Genomic DNA, 17,422 nt, shown 5'->3' with positions numbered 1-17,422 from the left:
AAGGCTGTAGTGTGACCTTCCACTCAGCAGACCACCTTTTCCTAGATATCTACACTGTACTAGTAGGCTTCTGAAGAAATTCAACAGGGCAGCGCAAAAATTCCACAGATTTCCCAGCTCTCAGGCTGGGAAGTTTGCCCACTGAACAGGCACCAGATTAATCTTTGACACTGACAAACGTTCAATAACAAAGACAGCTGGTGAGCCTGGGGGCAAACTTTTACCAGCTGTCAAAGTCCTTCTGTCATATAGCCAGCTACGAGCTGGGGAGGTTGTGTTGCCCTAGACCATGCTGATATGCTAGGAGCTAGATTCTCTGAAGAATATGCTTCAGGATATAATGGGAGAAACAATTGTAGTCCAGTGAAAGGCCACTGGCTTTCTTGTTTTGCTTCAGTGTGGGTATTTTGACTCAGCAGTTACTCACTTGCCTGCTCCAGCTATTTGAGTATATTGTCCAGGTTGATGCATTGTTGAAGCATTTGAAGTACTATATATCAGAAATGACATTTAGTAGAGGGTCTCATTTTGTCTCCCCTCTCTGATGCATGTGAAAGATCCCATGTATTCTAAACAATACTTTCTCTCACCAAACACTAGTAAAGGATTACCTTGTCATCATCTCATTGCTCTTAGAGGTAACGTGCTTACAATGTGTTTCTCTCCATCACCATAGATATAATTTTTAAATTTATTTCCTTGGAGAATCCTGAGATACTATGGAAATATAATTTCTTTAATTTTCCTAATAAGTTCAATGTTTTTACTAAAACTTGCAGTTGACTTTTGTGGTGCTAATAATACTGTTAGGGTGACCATTAAAATATAATAAAGCAATTTCTAGGTCTATATATTGTCAATATTTTTGTCTGCTCCAAGCTTCATTTTAATCACAATTAATAAAATGGGGATTTTTTTTGTGCAGATGGGGAAACAATTTGTGGAAAAAGCAAAAGGTGGAATGTAACAATGTAATTCTGTATTTACTCTTAACTTCAGAACACAATTAAAATATTGCATATGGGTTTCAATAGATACATTTAATGTCAGAAAAATATATACAATATATATCCTGAAATTCTTTTTCTTCACAAACATCCACGTAAACAGAGGAGTTCCCCAAAGAATGAATGATAGTTAAACGTTAGAACCCTCTCAGCTCCCCCGTCCTATGCACAAGCATCAGCAAGGCAACACCTCCCTCACCCCCACCAGCAAAAAGCATCAGCACCCTCCACCGAGCACTCAAGTGTGCGGCGAGCATCAATAAAGACACAGACTTGTAGTACCGAAAAATGTTCACCTGGTAATTCGACGTACGACAGTCTCCCCTGCCCCCCTTCCCCCTTCCCCCTTCCCCGGCAGGCAGGTGTACAATCACTCAGCAACTCTTGAACTCACAGTGAATTCATGTAGGTATCTAATTTTCATTGGCAAGACTGAACATTGTAAGTAATTGTTGGGAATACTTGCTCCAATGTTTAATATCGGCTAAGGTAAATAAAGCTATTATTTATTCATAATCCTGTTTCATCGGATATCTTGCAAATTGACTGCTTCAGATGGAGCATGTCGTCTGCCATTTGGCCACTGTTTTCTATTTTTCAGCAGTCACTCCAAAGTGTTGTATTGGCCATAAAGTGATTATAGAATTATCAATGCATCTACTGCTACAGATGTGCCTTTTCTTTCTAATATACTGTTAATCCATAGCTTCCTGTGGAACATCAATGCCAATACATCTCTGGTTTCATATTTAAATCAACTCAGAATGTGTCAGCACACTCTCTCTCCTCGGATCTCTGATTGTGAAAATCACATACAGGCGACTAAGTGCTGCTAGAATTCACAAAACTGAAGTCCATTATTACTCTTACATGCCGAATTCCACTCCCAATGTCGTTGTGAGATTTTAAATTTCTGAAAGATTTTAACTTTTCGCTTACGATAAGAAATTTATTTGATTATTTTAGACTGACAATCAGAAGATGACAGTTCATCTACAGCAACTGTCTACAACTTTGCTCTCTGTCGAACAGCCTTTATAGTTCAGTCTCTGCAGCCATCTTTAAGTTAAATTCTCAGCTGGCCAAGGTGTCAAGCCATCCACCATCTGCTCTCTCCTCTCCTAATTAGTGCTGTAGGCCACCTGCTTAGATGGATGAACTTAAGCAGGTGAGTGACCTTAAATCAGAGTCATGTTGGTCTTTTTTGGGAAGGTTGGTTTATTATTATTGTCACATGTACTGAGATATAGTGAGTATTTTTTGTTCTGCATACCATCCAGGCAGATCATTGAGGTAGGAAAAAAACAAAAAGAAGGTAGATTGCAGAAAATGGTGTTGCTAATACAGAAAGACTGCATTGCAAGTGGACAGATAAGGTGCAAGACCCACAACAAGGTAGATTAGGAGATTACAAGTTCATCTCATATGTGTAGGAGAGGTCTGTTTAAGTGTCCAATAATAGAGGGATAGAAGAAGTCCTTGAGTCTGGAGATACATGTTCTTAAACTTTTGTATCTTCTGCTCAGTGGGAGGGGGATAAGAGAATGACGGACGGGGGAGGACCTTGCTTATGCTAGCTACATTCCTGAGGCAGTGTGGAGTGTAGATAGAGGAGGGAGGCTGGTTTGTGATAGACTGGCTGCGTTCACAATCCTCTGCAATTTCTCTGGCCCCCTCGGTTTCAACATGAATTTAGTTTGTTATTTTTTCACTTCCAGACCAGTATAGCTAAGAAAGCTAAAATGGCACAAACAGCTGTAGCCCTGTATGTGTAAATGTGTTAGTGGGGCCACTTGGCATGCCCTTGACTCATGATGAGGAGCATTTAACATGCAAAGTTAACTCTGCTGCTCTTCCTGTAGATTTTGCCTTAATTGCCGAGCCTATCACCTCCCCGTAACCTCTCCTCCTTCCCTTTCTCCAATGGTCCACTCTCCTCTCCTATCAGATTCCTTCCTCTGCAGTCCTTCACTTTTCCTCCCACCTGGCTTCTCCTATCACCTTCTAACTATCCTCCTTCCCCTCCTCCCCACTTTTTTTATTCTGGCATTTCCCCACTTCCTTTCCAGTCCTGAAGAGGGGTCTCGGCCCAAAATGTTAACTGTTTATTCATTTCCATAGATGCTGCCTGACCTGCTGAGTTCCTTCTTTGTGTGTGTTGCTTTGGATTTCCAGCAAGTGCAAAATTTTTCATGTACTTTTGGTCTGTTGTGCAGACCTGATCTTAATGTCTCCTAAGACTGTTGAATGTTCATTTAGTTACTGAAATTCCCTTCTTTAATTTTCCCTGTGGCTCCCCCCTGACTTTCTTCAATTAAAATGTTCTTCAAAACCTTTCCCCTTATTTCCTAATTTTGGCTCAATATGTATTTTTGTTAGGATTGCTTCTGTGAAGAATTGAATTATTTTGCCATGTTAATCATGCTATAGAAATGCATGTTGTTGAAATGTATTGGAAAACTACTTACGTTAACAATTCTACAAAATATTCATGCTTCAGTGGGAATGCTTTAACTGAAGTCTCCAGTGCCTGTATGACTTAAACATTGTAAATTATTTCAATAGGTGGGGGACAAAATTCGAATATTTTCTGGCCTAAATTATGTAATGGTGTAAAGATTTTGGGAAAATTATTTTGAGATGGCTGTAAGTGCATTGAAATAAGTATTACTTGTATCTACCATTGTTGAATGTCTTCACATTATCATTGCAATAAATCAATTCTCATTGTGTTGTCTTCAAAAGCTGTGACTATAGAAATAGGCTTGAAATTTTGGTGAAAATTAAGTGGTGGTGTATATTGCAAAATAAATTATTAGTAGAGCAAATTTAAAACAACATGTATTTTTATACACTTTTCATTCATTTAAGGATTTTTTAAATATAGATAGATCATCTGTAGTACATCCATTGCAGCTGTTGCTAACAATAGCTTGTCAAGAGTTTTTTGTGACCTGTTGAAAACTCATGATTGATGGTCAAGAGCTCCAGCTGAGATTCCTGTTAGGACATGAAGCTGGGGCAGATTTAGCAGATTATGGAATCTGTCAGGCCCCTATTCACCGTCTATAGAGACATTGTACAGAGAATAATGGCTACTTCTCCATGAATTACAAGGCTGTAATCGAGGCCGAGATGATGTCATGTAACATAATCGTGAAGTTTTTCAGTTTATGTTCATTCTCAAATGTTAAGTTGGTTTGGTTTATTAAATTTAAGAATGTATCACTACTATTTTAAAACAAATTTAAGTCTGTGATTTTTTAACACTCATTTAATTTTCTACTCATTTCAAGACGGTAAATTTTGTTTGTGGAATGTTTTGAAGAGTTTTAACAATTTTGATAAGCACCTCTGTGGCTGTTCTTTGCTCATTGAACACCATGTATACATATGTATGATCGTCCCGCTGTTCACCTGAAAAGCTCCATTTCCTGCTCATCTTATGATCCCAGTATGTACTTTCCAGCCTGAGCTTCTGAGAAGCTAAACTGATTACCTTTCATCTCTCTCTAACTATGGCTTTTGAAACTAATTGTGGCCGTTCTGGCTCAGACCAATTTGCTCAACATTGATCAGTAATTGAACCTGACACCTTTGTTCTTTCAGAAATCAGAATCAGGTTTATTATCACTGGCATGTGACCTGAAATTTGTTAACTTAGCAGCAGCAGTTCAATGCAATACATAATATAGAAGAAAAAAAATATTAATAATAAATAAATAAATCTTACTCAGTGTACTTTATACAGTATACATATATTGAATAGATTAAAAATCGTGCAAAAAAACCGAAATATTAAATATTTTAAAAAGTGAGGTAGCATCCAAGGGTTCAATGTCCATTTAGGAATCAAATGGCAGAAGGGAAGAAGCTGTTCCTGACGCACTGAATGGTGTGCCTTCAGGCTTCTGTATGTCCTACCTGATGGTGACAGTAAGAAAAGGGCATGTCCTGGTTGCTGGACGTCTTTAATAATGGACACTGTCTTTCTAAGACACATCTCCTTGAAGATGTCCTGGGTAGTTTGTAGGATAGTACCCAAGATGGAGCTGACTAGATTTACAAACCTCTGCAGCTTGTTTTGGTCCTGTGCAATAGCCTCCGCATACCAAACAGTGATGCACAAACGCAAACATAAACACACATCGACCAATCTTTTCCTGACGAAGGGTTCCGGCCCGAAACGTCGACCAATCTTTTCCTGATGAAGGCTTCTGGCCCGAAACGTTGACCGATCTTTTCCTGACGAAGGGTTCCGGCCGGAAATGTCGACCGATCATTTCCTGACAAAGGGTTCCGGCCCGAAACGTCAACCGATCTTTTCCACGGATGCTTCCTGACCTGCTGAGTTCCTCCAGCGTGTTGTGAGTGTTGCTTAGACAGTGATGCAGCCTGTCAGAATGCTCACTACGGTACATCTATAGAAGTTTTTGAGTGCATTTGTTGGCGTACCAAATCTCTTCAAACTGTTAATAAAGTCTAGCTGCTGTCTTGCCTTCTTTATATATGATGCATCGATACGTTGGGACCAGATTAGATCCTCAGAGATCTTGACACCCAAGAACTTGAAACCGCTCACTCTCTCCACTTCTGATCCCTCTATGAGGATTGGGTATGTGTATGGAAGTCCACAATCAGCTCTTTCGTCTTACTGATATTGAGTGCCAGGTTGTTGCTGCAGCACCACTCCACTAGTTGGCATATCTCACTCGTGTACACCCTCTTGTCACCACCTGAGATTCTACCAACAATGGTTGTATCGTCAGCAAATTTATACATGGTATTTGAGCTATGCCTAGCCCCACAGTCATGGGTATAGAGAGCGTAGAGCAGTGGGCTAAGCACACACCCCTGAGGTGCACTAGTGTTGATTGTCAGTAAGGAGAAGATATTATCACCAATCGCACAGGTTGTGGTCTTCCAGTTAGGAAGTCCAAGGTCCAGTTGAAGAGGGAGGTACAGAGGCCCAGGTTCTGCAACTTCAATAACATTAATATTGCATTAAACATGTCAGAAGCAATTTGTAAGCTTGTTTTTATTTATATTGTTCAAGCAATTAGGATCTCACATTTGTATTTGAAATCCTGCTTTGTGACAAAAATTATCACACTTTATGATTTAGTACATGTGGCTTTACCAAGTTAATGTTCACTGTAACGTTTTGAACACCTACTTTGTAAATTGATATATTCTGAAAGGCTAATGTTGCAAAAAGTCATGATTTTAAATAGAACGCCATAAAATCATGATTAATTCTAATGTTAACTATACTTTTTAAATTTAGAAAATGCTAGAAATTTCTCTGGACAGTATGCAAAGTGAGTTTTTGACATATCTGAACATTACTTAGCTAGATAACAGATTGTCTGTTATGCTCCCGGTTGGGCTAGAGTTTTCCATGTAAGTTTTCACACATAACATACCCCTAGTTAATTATTCATGTCCTGAGGACAAAATCAGCAAGACATCAAATGAATAATTTTATTTTCTAATGCAGCTTTGTACATTAGTATTGTACTCTAAAGAATATCATTTCATGCAGGTGGTACCTCCTGTATGTTTGAGAAACAACCAAAGTAATCAATCATATAGTAATTCTGAAATTTAGAATAATAGAAGGTTGAAAGATTTTAATTGATGTTACTAAAAGTATGCAAAAATTGTAAACTTCAGAATGAAAATCTTAATGCTGACATTTGGCTTCAAGATGTCCTGCAATAATTAAAACAGGATTTGTAGAGTTCAAAACTATGTAATGCTACATTTTTCAAGCATTTTTAGACTGTTTAGAGTTTTGCACATTTTTAAAATAAGGTTTTCCACTGTACTTAGTGTAGTCAATGTGGTTTCTTACCTCTCCTGCTTATTGCGGTGGTGGTTCAGAAAACTATGCAGCGACCTTTGCAGCAATAACTGGCACTTTATGTTAGTTAATGATCATGATTTCACGAAATAAATCTGCATATTAGCCATAACTTGAAATTTGTCTGTTCATCTGCATTTAGCGTTCAAGCTCCAATGTAAACACTGAGTAGTATTTAGAGTGGTTGTAATTGAAATCAACCCACTTTCACTGCTGAGTGATGTAGAAAATGTAATGGAAGTAAATCAAGTGAATTAAATCTGATCTAGTCTGTTTGAAACTGCTGATAGGTTTGATGTCTGCAGGTTCTGATTGCAGTGCATTGTGCCACGTCACATATTTTTGTTAAATATTTATCAATTTTTGTGCACTTGTATTAATGTCAGTTAAAATCTTCCTACCTTCAATTATAGCAAAATACCCTGCGAGTGATTATTCTGGTTGGTGCTGAAACCTGTTACATCATATTGTAACAACAGCTTCTTATGAGCAGAAATTGGGGTCATAGGCAATTAGCTTCTAAGAAAATAATTGCATAGCATCTCATGAGTATTTTTGCATTGACTAATATGTAGTTTAACTTCTCCGAATCATGATCATTAACTCACATAAAATGCCAGGTGTTACTGCAAAAGCTGATAGAAATAAAAATCCAAATAATCAGTCAGTTCCTATTCCTATGAAACGTTTTCACAATCATAGGTGCTGAGAAATACCCAACAATCTATAAATGCTACCTAGCAATATGAGGGGACCAGCTTAGGAAACTTCCATTTCAACTTGTGTGCGTTGGCCTGTTCATGTTGATTTTTGAGGAAAATGATTTGTAAAAGCATTAAGTTCTATGATTTCCTGTAGGTTGGCAAAAAAGGTGCCGAATGAAGTAGTATGTATATATTATAGAGTGTACACTATACAAACATTTTGATAGGTTTATAGATTTCATAAATACCATTGGGCAAAATGTTTTCCTTTAACAATAGGCAAATTTTACTTTTCAATATGATTTAAAGGATACACTACTTGTTTTCTCACTCCCTCAAGGTACTGTAGTTCCAATTCAGCAGTTTGCCAGTAGGTGCCACAATGGTTCAATGCAGCATGGAGGTTTGACTCGGAATAATACAAATTTTCTGAAAATAATAATTGTTGAAAAAACACTTGGCCAGCTAAAGTAGCTAACTCTCCAGAAATAGTTTTATTGGTTAAATATATTGGTGACAATAAAACATTGAATTTGATCCCATCCCATGTTTTTGTCCATGACAATTTTGTGAAGAATCTGATCCAAACCTTTGAAGATAGTTTAGTTTGGCTACACACTGATAGGATTATTAACACTGCAGTTCTGAAACTTAATTCTGGCAATTCACAGTTTATTTTGATGTACATTAAATACATTTCCTAGTGTTTTAAAAAACAATTTGAAAAGGAAGAATGCTCTCACTTTTAAAATATTTCCAGCAATTTCCATTTGGGCATCTTGATTTTTGTATACAAAACATACAATGATAGAAAACTGACGATTAGACCTTGTAAAATGCATGAAACAATTTACAGTTTGTTTAACTTCTATTTTGATGTATCTTTTTGAAAAAAACTGTACCAGTTCTTGCTGTAGCTGGTATTATAACAATACAATACCAGCTACAGCTCTAAGAAGATGTAAGTAAATAATACTTGAATGGCTTACTGTGAGTATAACTGAAAATATTCTCCTAATAATTTTTGTATTGGGCTAGCAACTTAAAATTAAGTTACACCTGACATAATATAAATTGGGATGAGGTGCTACCTGGCCAAGAAGATAAAGGTGTGACCATGAAGTGTCTTATTAGTGTTTACAGTGGTATATACTTTTACTTTAGCTCTATTGTATGGTTGATAAGAATATACATCTATCTTGAGAATGGAGTTATGCTTGTATGTAAAATCCATATACCTAATGCTCTCATGTTGCTGAGGTCAGAATCAGCTACAGAACTGCGAATAGTATAAGTGTATAATGACATGCTAATATATAAAACATCGAAAGCTTAATAGATATGTGCATTGTTCATCAAATGTAGGCTTTTTGAAATTAAAAATACAAATAATATTGTTAATTTGGTGTTATCATAAAAAGGAAAGGCATTATTCTGTTCAAGAAATGTGTATTAATGGGTCTTTTACTTTTAGACTAAGCAATATTGCATTGGCAGCAACCTTGGTGAATTTTTTGTCTGAATAACCACTTTATCAAGAACTACATTGAGTTTTTAATGGATTTTGTAGTTTATTACTTTAGTTATAAAAGATTCTGATCATTACTTCATTGTCATGTGAAGTTATTACTGTCATCATCTAATGAATGTTACCTACTTTTCAGTATTTTAATGCACTTTCCTTGTTAACACTTCATGTTCTGCACATAGCATTTCTTACAATTGTCAACTTTTGCACAAATTATTGTAACTAATCATTTTTCCTTGTCATATATACACTAACCTCAAGTATATTGTTTTCAATTAAAACTTTTTTTCTGTAACCAAGACTGCTTTCCTTTTGTCACAATGGTTGTCTTGGGTTTTCAAAGTTCAAAGTTAATTTATTATCAAAGTACCTTTGAGTCACCATGTTTGTTTTCTTGTGGGCATACACAGTAAATCCAAGGAACACAATGGAATCGATGAGTGACCTCACTCAACAGAATGGACAAGCAACCAATGTGCAAAAGACGACAAACTGTGCAAATACAAAACAGGAGAATGATAATAGTACTAAATACAGTAATTAAGCAATAAATATTGAGGACATGAGATGAAGAGCCCTTGAAAGTGAGTCGCAGGTTGTGGGAATAGTGCAGTGATGGGATGAGTGAAGTTATCCCCCTCTGGTTCAAGAGCCTGATGGTTGAAGGGTTACAACTGTTCTTGAACCTGGTGGTGTGAGTCCTGAGGCTCCTGTACCTTCTTCCTGATGACAGCAGTAAGAACAGAAAATGGCTTGTGTGGTAGAGGTCCTTGATGATTGGATGTTGCTATCCTGCAACAGTGCTCCATGTAGATGTTCTCAATGGTGGAATAAATTAATTTTTATTCCTCCAGTTTGTTTATGATTTCTTTTTGCCTCATGGCAAACTCTTCTTCCCCAAGACAAGGCAATACTCAGGACACTGAATAGGAAACATTAAATATGCATTACGTCAATAATAGTTCAGATGTAAATGTTTTTGTTCTGTATTTAAATTTTCAGCTGGAAATAGAACTTATAAACAGGGGTAAGTCATTGGACTGAAACAACCAATTGAGGTGAAACATTGGCTCACTTCCATTCAAGCTGACTGCATACAGTTTTCACAATGTGGCCTCCTATTCATTGAAGAAACCAAATGCAGCTTGGCTGGGCCTCTTTATGGGATACCTGCACTTGGTCCATAAGGTTGATCCTGAGCTTTCTGTTACATACTCTTTTAATTCTCAGTCCTACTCCTGTTTTGACCTCCAGCCTGTCTCCTCCATTGCCATAGTGAGGCCAATGTAAATTAGAGGAACAAGATCATATCTTTTGTCTGGTCACATTGTAGTCTTCTAGAATGTATGCTCCAACTTCAGATAAATTGCCCTCACACTGTTTCCCATTATCAGGTATATTATATATCCCTTTCTCACCTTCTTATTATAAAATGACTGCTTTACCATCAGTAGACAAGCTCCTGGTCTATCATATAGTATTTTGCACCTCTCTCCTCCCTTTTGAAAACTGTAACCCTTCCTGTCTTTTCCCAGTCCTGAAGAAGAGAGCCTGACCAATCCCCCACAATCCAAGCCATGCTTTCTTTTCACTATTACCATTGGGAAGGAGATACAGGAGCCTTAAGTCCCACATTAATTGGTTCAGGAGCAGTTATTACCCTTTAACCATCAGGCTGCTGAACTAGTGTAACATCACTCACTCAACTCTGAATTGACTCCACAACCGAGGGATTCCCTTTCATGGAATCTGCAACTCATGTTCTCAGCATTATTTATTTAAGTATCATCATTATTATTATTGTAGTTGTACAGATTGTCGTCTTTGTACATAGGCTGTTTATCAGTCTTTGTAGTTTTTCATTGATTGTATTGTATTTCTTTGTTCTACTGTGAAAGCTTGCAACAAAATGAATTTCAAAGGTGTATATGGGGCATACACCATACATACTTTAAAAATAAATTTGCTTTGACTTTGACACAAAATAATAACTGGGTTCTCTTTCCTCAGACTGGCTGAGTTCTTCCAACTTTTTTTGTTTCTGCAGGTCATTGTTCTTGAGATTATTTCAAGCCACTTTATGAAATCATTGCTTTTTTATGAGCTAGCTCCATACATTCACCTTGTTCATTTGTTGTGGATGTTTTGAAATACATAATATAAAACTGAGGGACAAGTGTAACACGAAAAAGTGAGGAACAGGTGTTACTGGCCCTCGGACATTTTTTCTGGTTATTTCCTGTCCTTGATAACCCTTTCTAGCTCTCATTTAGGAATTAGTATTCTTGCTTTAAGATACAAACTGATTGAGTTCACATTTGCTGGAAATGCAATCTATTGCCTAATCATTTAATCTATTAAGTTCTTTGTAATTCAGTGCTTCCATAAGACAAGGGGTAGAATTGGGCCATTCAGCCCATCAAGTTGCTCCACCATTCCATTATGGCTGATTTATTGTGCCTCTCAACCCCATTCTTCTCCCTTCTCCCCATAACCTTTGATGCCCTTACTAATCAAGAACCTATCAACCACTGCTTTAAATATACCCAATGACTTGACCTGCACAACTTTCTGTGGCAGTGAATTCCACAGATTCACAACCTTCAGGCTAAAAAAGAATAACTCCTCATTGGTGTTCTAAAGGGACATCCTTTTATTCCGAGGGTGACCTCTGGCCCTTCATCTACACTGTTGGTTGCAAATTACTTTACCACTTGATTATTATTCCCATAATGTAAATAATTATTAAATATGATTATCTACTGAAATGGTTCTAAAGTTAAGAATTTGAAATTATGGATATAAAAATAAATATATCTATGGCAACTTCTGAAAACATAGACTAACCCGTTTCTAAGGATTGTGTACCTGAATTGAGTCAAAAGTAATTAATTTGTCTTGTTTCCTAGTACTGTGCCGGGTGTTATAAAATGAGTAGGAGGATTCTTTATGTGATGTTGGTGAAAGGATTTTGAGTAGTTTGTCCAAATTGTATTAAGGACCCTTCTTATCAAATCATTCTCAATCTGAAAGTGGAGTTTGTAGAAAGTGTGTCATCCATATAATTATCTTTGGAGAAATGCAATGTGAAAGTGAATGAAAATGTAACAGTCTAAACAAATTCATATTGCCCCAAATTAATTTGTCTGACTTATTTTAAAATGCAGTGCAGAAAATGTGCTTGAACTAAATCTGTTAGCTGCGGATGATGAATAAAGCTATTTTGCTGAATGTCAGCTATTGATGGAGGATGCTCTTCATATTATTGAAGTGACCAGTTGCACAGCAGGAACTCATTAGTAGCTATTCATCATACATGACACTGGAGGTAATCCTTCTTGTTAATGTTTCAATAGAGTTATGTGGTTTTACAGCGGCTGTGGTTAATGGGAGACTCGGGACTGAAGAGTTATTAGCACTGAGAAACAGGTTTTATTTTTAAAAGGAATCTTGCTAAAGAGTTAAATGTGAAACTGTGATGTGCTCAGCTTTTTATGAACTTCAACTGTGGTGTATTTGAACAGTAGTGGCTTTCTTTAAGATTAAAGAACAAAAGTTTCAGAGTATTTAATATACAAAACTATTAATATATACAAACAATATATTCACAATTTTGTATACATTCATAAATCTCTCAATTGGATTAATTCTAAACATCAGGAGTATATACAGTGCTTATACAAAAGCAGTTTTGATGGCAACTATTGCTACATCTGTCTGCCCATTTGTACAGACATCATAAAACCAAACCTGAACAAAATAACTTCAAAGATCTTTCCAAAATGTTCTGCTATCTCTGTAAACTAACATCCTCTTGTTTCATTGCAGCTAATTCTTCTGAGTCTGCTGACTCTTGCTTAGTGATGGCATCACAGCCTCTGACAGCCTTTTGGTATCTCGCCCAGCTGTCGATTTCTTGTGTGTCAGTCTGGACAAATCCTTTGTAGTTAATCTTGGACATGGTCTGTGTGAGCACTGATATTCAAGCCTTTATATTTTCTCAGGCTTTGAAGGAATGCGGAATTTGTACTATAAAAGTAATCAATGCTCATATTCACCTTCAGCGTGTTATTCATCAAAATTGCAATAGAAAATACCTCATCATCTAATATTTATAGGATTTTAAATTACTGTAAACTTGTGAATCTTTGGTTTCATTTCCAGCAAAAGGCTATGCTCAGCCTTTTCGTCAGTGGTGCTCTTTCTTCTTTTGCTGCTTCCTAATTTGCAGTTGAAAAACAACAAAACTATAATTTCCAGTGCCCAAGTAGGGAGCCTCAAGGGAAGTAAACACTGGATCAGAGGATAATAGTACTTGTGTTATTCAGAGGTTTTTCTATCGCTGTGGTTGATGGATAACAGAACAGGACACAATTAGAGATAGACAGATGGCTGGATGTAAAATCACAATACAAAATAGTTTAATATTTAGGAAGTAATTTTTTTGTATAAACTATTGGAATTTACTAAATGTTGATTTCTATCAGCTAATTGCAGTCCTGAAACGTGTCTTCAGACCTTGCAATAATATAACACCACAGGCTGTCTCATATAGCTTTACAGTAAACGAAGTATTTTTTCAATAGTAATCAGATTTGTAATAAAGGGTACAATTTGCAATGAATAGTGGGCAAGGGAGTGGGATTGGGGATGACCTGATGACTTGGGATGTGAGTGTAGCTTTGGATTAGGCTGAGTTAGCACAGTGTCCCCAACTATGCAATCACTGAGGTTGCCATAAAGTTGTCCTGGATTTTGTAAATGATGGAGTAAGATGTGTACTGACTATTCTAAAAATCATGTGCATTGGGTTCAAAGCCGAGCATGGTTGGCCTGACCATTATGGGAGTGAAATTTCACTGAGCAATTTGTAACATTATGTGAGTGTTACGATTTTGTTACCTACCAGCAGCAAGAGATGACAAATTAAGACAGCTTTTAATATTAAAACCACTATATTTATTTACATTTACTCAAAAATATAGAAAATTAAATAAACTACTTTCTTAAACAGAAGCAAACGGTGTTATGTGTCTATAGCCCCCTTACAGTCAAACTTAGAACCCGTTCTTAACAAATCTTACTCAAGCACAGTCGTAAAGTGGCAGTTCCGAGAGTCCCAGTAATTCACGAAATAGGTGAGAGGAGAGACTTGTGGGTTCACAATGCAGCGATGAGGCGATCACGATGATTTCCAAAGATTCCACGGCTAGCGAACGAAGAAACGGATACTGAAGATCCCATCCGAGGGATACTGATTCGAAGTCCATGAAGAGCGATTTCACAAACTGACTGTCATGAAATCCACACCTATGGATCACATGAAGAACAGACACCTCTCCACAACGCACAGTGTGCTGATGATTAACCCAATCTTTTGGGTTTGGGTAAGCATTAGACTTTACCCTTCTCGATCATGAGCTGTTCCTGGATCGCTCGAAGCCTGCGATCTTTTTTCTTTCTCTCTCTCTCTCTCTCTCTCTCTCTCTCTCTCTTTTTCCTTCGACTCCTTCTCAGCAAAATGTTCACATTTCTTTTATACCGTTGGCATACGTCATAAGGTAACACTCTCAGAAACTAAACTGTGGACTCAAAGTATAACGAAACTGGGGACATGTGACGCCCACAGTAAATGAAGATGTGGACACGTAACATGAAAGAGCCAATAAGAACTCGTTTTATAATAGGTAGACATCCATTCTGATAATGTGTCAGTACCTCTGTACCGTGAAACAAAGATCATAAGTTTAGGTCTGAGTGTAATTTTAAATTCACAAACTTCTCATTCAAGGGTGACTCTACTACTACTGTGCTAAATCTAATGATTTCCTCTGCACCTTCTCTGATAATAGCAAGTCATCTGTTATTGAGAAAATAGTGTTTATTTCGTAAAGGAGCACTTCAGTAGCTAACGATGAGCTTCCAGTGTACACCTATTGGATTTATGTGGCAAATTTACAGGTATTACCTTTCCTTTTCCAGTTGCTGATGCTTTTGAGGACAGATCTGGAATTCTCTCTCAAAAAAAAATGAACTTTCGGATTAAGTGATATGACCTAGTAAACTGTTATGACTTTTACAGTGCAAAACTGATTTTATTGTGAAAGTTAGAAATGCAAAGACATTATGGTTTTCAGTACTGGAGCCAGATACAGTTTCACCTCTTAAGAACTATTGCTCCTTTATTCTCCCTTTTTCTCTTTGCCCTCTGCTTACTAAGTTCTGATCCCAGTTTTCCTTTGTCCCCTTTGTTAAATGCTTCTACTCCCCAGTACTTCCAGGACACACAAGCTCCTATCTACTGATGCTCCCGATGGATTTGAAACTATGAGCAGGAATAGCCAAACTCACTGAGATTTCTTGGCGCATTGTACAACAATCATAGTAGAATGACAAGTGGTAAGAACTCAGGAATGGTGCTTTGTACAGAACATACAGAATGAATGAATGCAGACAGTGGCTCCAGAATGCTGTATTTTTTTTGTTTTCAAATGTCCACAGCTGGAATTTACATTCAAGTTCCTTTAACAGGAATAAAATATGTGGATCATTGTATTTAAAGTGAGAGTGGGCTTTATTCATTTTAGTCATGTTGGGAACATATGTTTTATAAATATGCAGCTAGATTTAAAGTCTGCAGCAGGCGACCAAATAAACTATACAACTTTTTAAGGGACCAGATTGCAACCAAAAGGGACTGTTTGCAAAGATTACAGAAAGGTGAATGACATCTCTGCAAGGGCAAGGAGAGGGGGGTGAATCAGGGAAGTGGATCTCCATTTTGTGAAATTGTTCGGAAAGTTATCACCAAGGAAAAAAAAAAATTCCTTGATGTGAAACGTGCACAAATATGCAAGAGAAGTTTGCATTCTGAAAATAAAAATGTTGTCTTTGAATTTAATCAACCCCTTTTTTAGAGAAAATGATCACAGACTGCTGTAGAAATCCTTGAGGGTAAATTGGCAGATTGGTACTGAATATACAATAGGATTGATAGTCTTCAGTATTTCTAAAACTGAAATGTTAAAGGATATGAAGCAGAGGAGGCAGTGTGTTGTTTGTGGTAGTATAACTAAAATTTAAGCAAACTATCAGTACCTTATGATACCCTCAGATGTTGAGAATGTGCTTGGTTCAGCAGCTTGATATACTCTATTTCTTTACATGTTGAGAAAAAAAATTGATTATGTATTTAACTTTTGATGATTTTTCTTAAAAAATATGTCGTCTATTCTTGTGCTGTTGATGAGAACTAAAATGAACCAAGGTATACTTGAGCCCTTGAATAACAGCTGTGGTGGGAGCACAAATGGTGTTGTTTTAATTATTTGTTCATGGTGTGGGCAATATAAGGAGCTTTGTCAGTGTATCCATATTCTATGTTCCACTATGATATTGATCCAGAGCTTTCCTCTGAACAATTGTAAACCTGTTGATGGTTTTCCCAGGTTGATATTGGGCATGGGATTGCAGAGCCCAGTCATGGTGAAAAAGGTGCTGATTTGCCCGAATTTATGTGTTTTCTAAGCTCCTTTTCTAAGCGAGGAGCATTGAAGACATTCTTATATTTGATAAAGGTTGCAGGAAAGAGAGATATTGAATTGCTGCAACAAATCTGTGAATGTTGCAGACTGATGCTGTATTGTTGGAAAGCTGGTTGTTGATTTACTTTATTTTTTGTAATCTGTGTGTCACACCAAAGCCAGTATTTTTTGCCCATCCTGATTTACCCTTTGAAAAACCACTCAATCCTTTTGGCGAAGGTATTCCCATAGTGTGGCTGGAAAGGAAGTCCAGGATTTAGCCCCAGGACTGATGAAATAACCAGTCACATATGTCCAAATCAGGATGGTGTGTAAACTGGAGGGGACACAGCAGGTGGTAGTAGTACTATGCATCTTCTGGCATTAAACTATTTGGTGATGGAGATGGTAGTTCTGGGAAGTGCTGTCAGTCGCCAAGGTGAACAACTGCAGTGTATTTTATAAATAGTACACACTGCAGTCACTGTACTGGTGATGGCAGGAACACATCATTATTGTGTTTGTTGGGTTCTGATGCTTTAATCCAAGGTTCTTAGAAGTCAGGGAAGAAGCTCAAAACTTGTTGTTTCACGATTCTCTAATTAAGAGTTGATAGAACAGAGGAAAGTTGAATAGACAGTGATAGGAGTCAACTTCTGAAGCGAAAGCTGAGATTAAAGGTGGCACCAAGCATAGAATAGCTATTTTTATTCCACGGAGATAAAGTAAATACCATTCAAATCTATAGATTAAAATTAACCAATTAGAAAACACTTATTCAGCACTGTAGTCCC

The 17,422-nt window shown here is 37.1% G+C and overlaps 1 protein-coding gene and 1 long non-coding RNA gene across 9 annotated transcripts in view; one reads left to right on the top strand and one right to left on the bottom strand.

The window, feature by feature from the left end:
* The window catches only part of LOC134360249 (uncharacterized), a 69,839-nt gene extending 55,053 nt beyond the window's left edge, over positions 1–14,786 (bottom strand). For 4 of the 5 annotated variants that reach the window (XR_010021288.1, XR_010021289.1, XR_010021291.1 and 1 more), the window contains exons 1-2: positions 14,190–14,786; positions 9,476–10,027 (exon numbers count right to left, since the gene is read on the bottom strand). This is a non-coding gene — a long non-coding RNA (uncharacterized LOC134360249). Of the gene's footprint in view, positions 1–8,662; positions 10,028–14,189 lie in introns of those variants that run through there. The other variant, XR_010021292.1, reaches the window with a different exon arrangement.
* stx8 (syntaxin 8) overlaps positions 1–17,422 on the top strand; it is a 189,291-nt gene that overhangs the window by 68,998 nt on the left and 102,871 nt on the right. The gene's annotated exons all lie outside the window — the stretch shown is intronic.

Source organism: Mobula hypostoma, chromosome 22, assembly GCF_963921235.1.
Source record: "Mobula hypostoma chromosome 22, sMobHyp1.1, whole genome shotgun sequence".
NCBI lineage: Eukaryota > Metazoa > Chordata > Chondrichthyes > Myliobatiformes > Myliobatidae > Mobula > Mobula hypostoma.
Note: the sequence above shows the minus strand (reverse complement) of the source record. Positions and strands in the feature narration are given on the sequence as shown.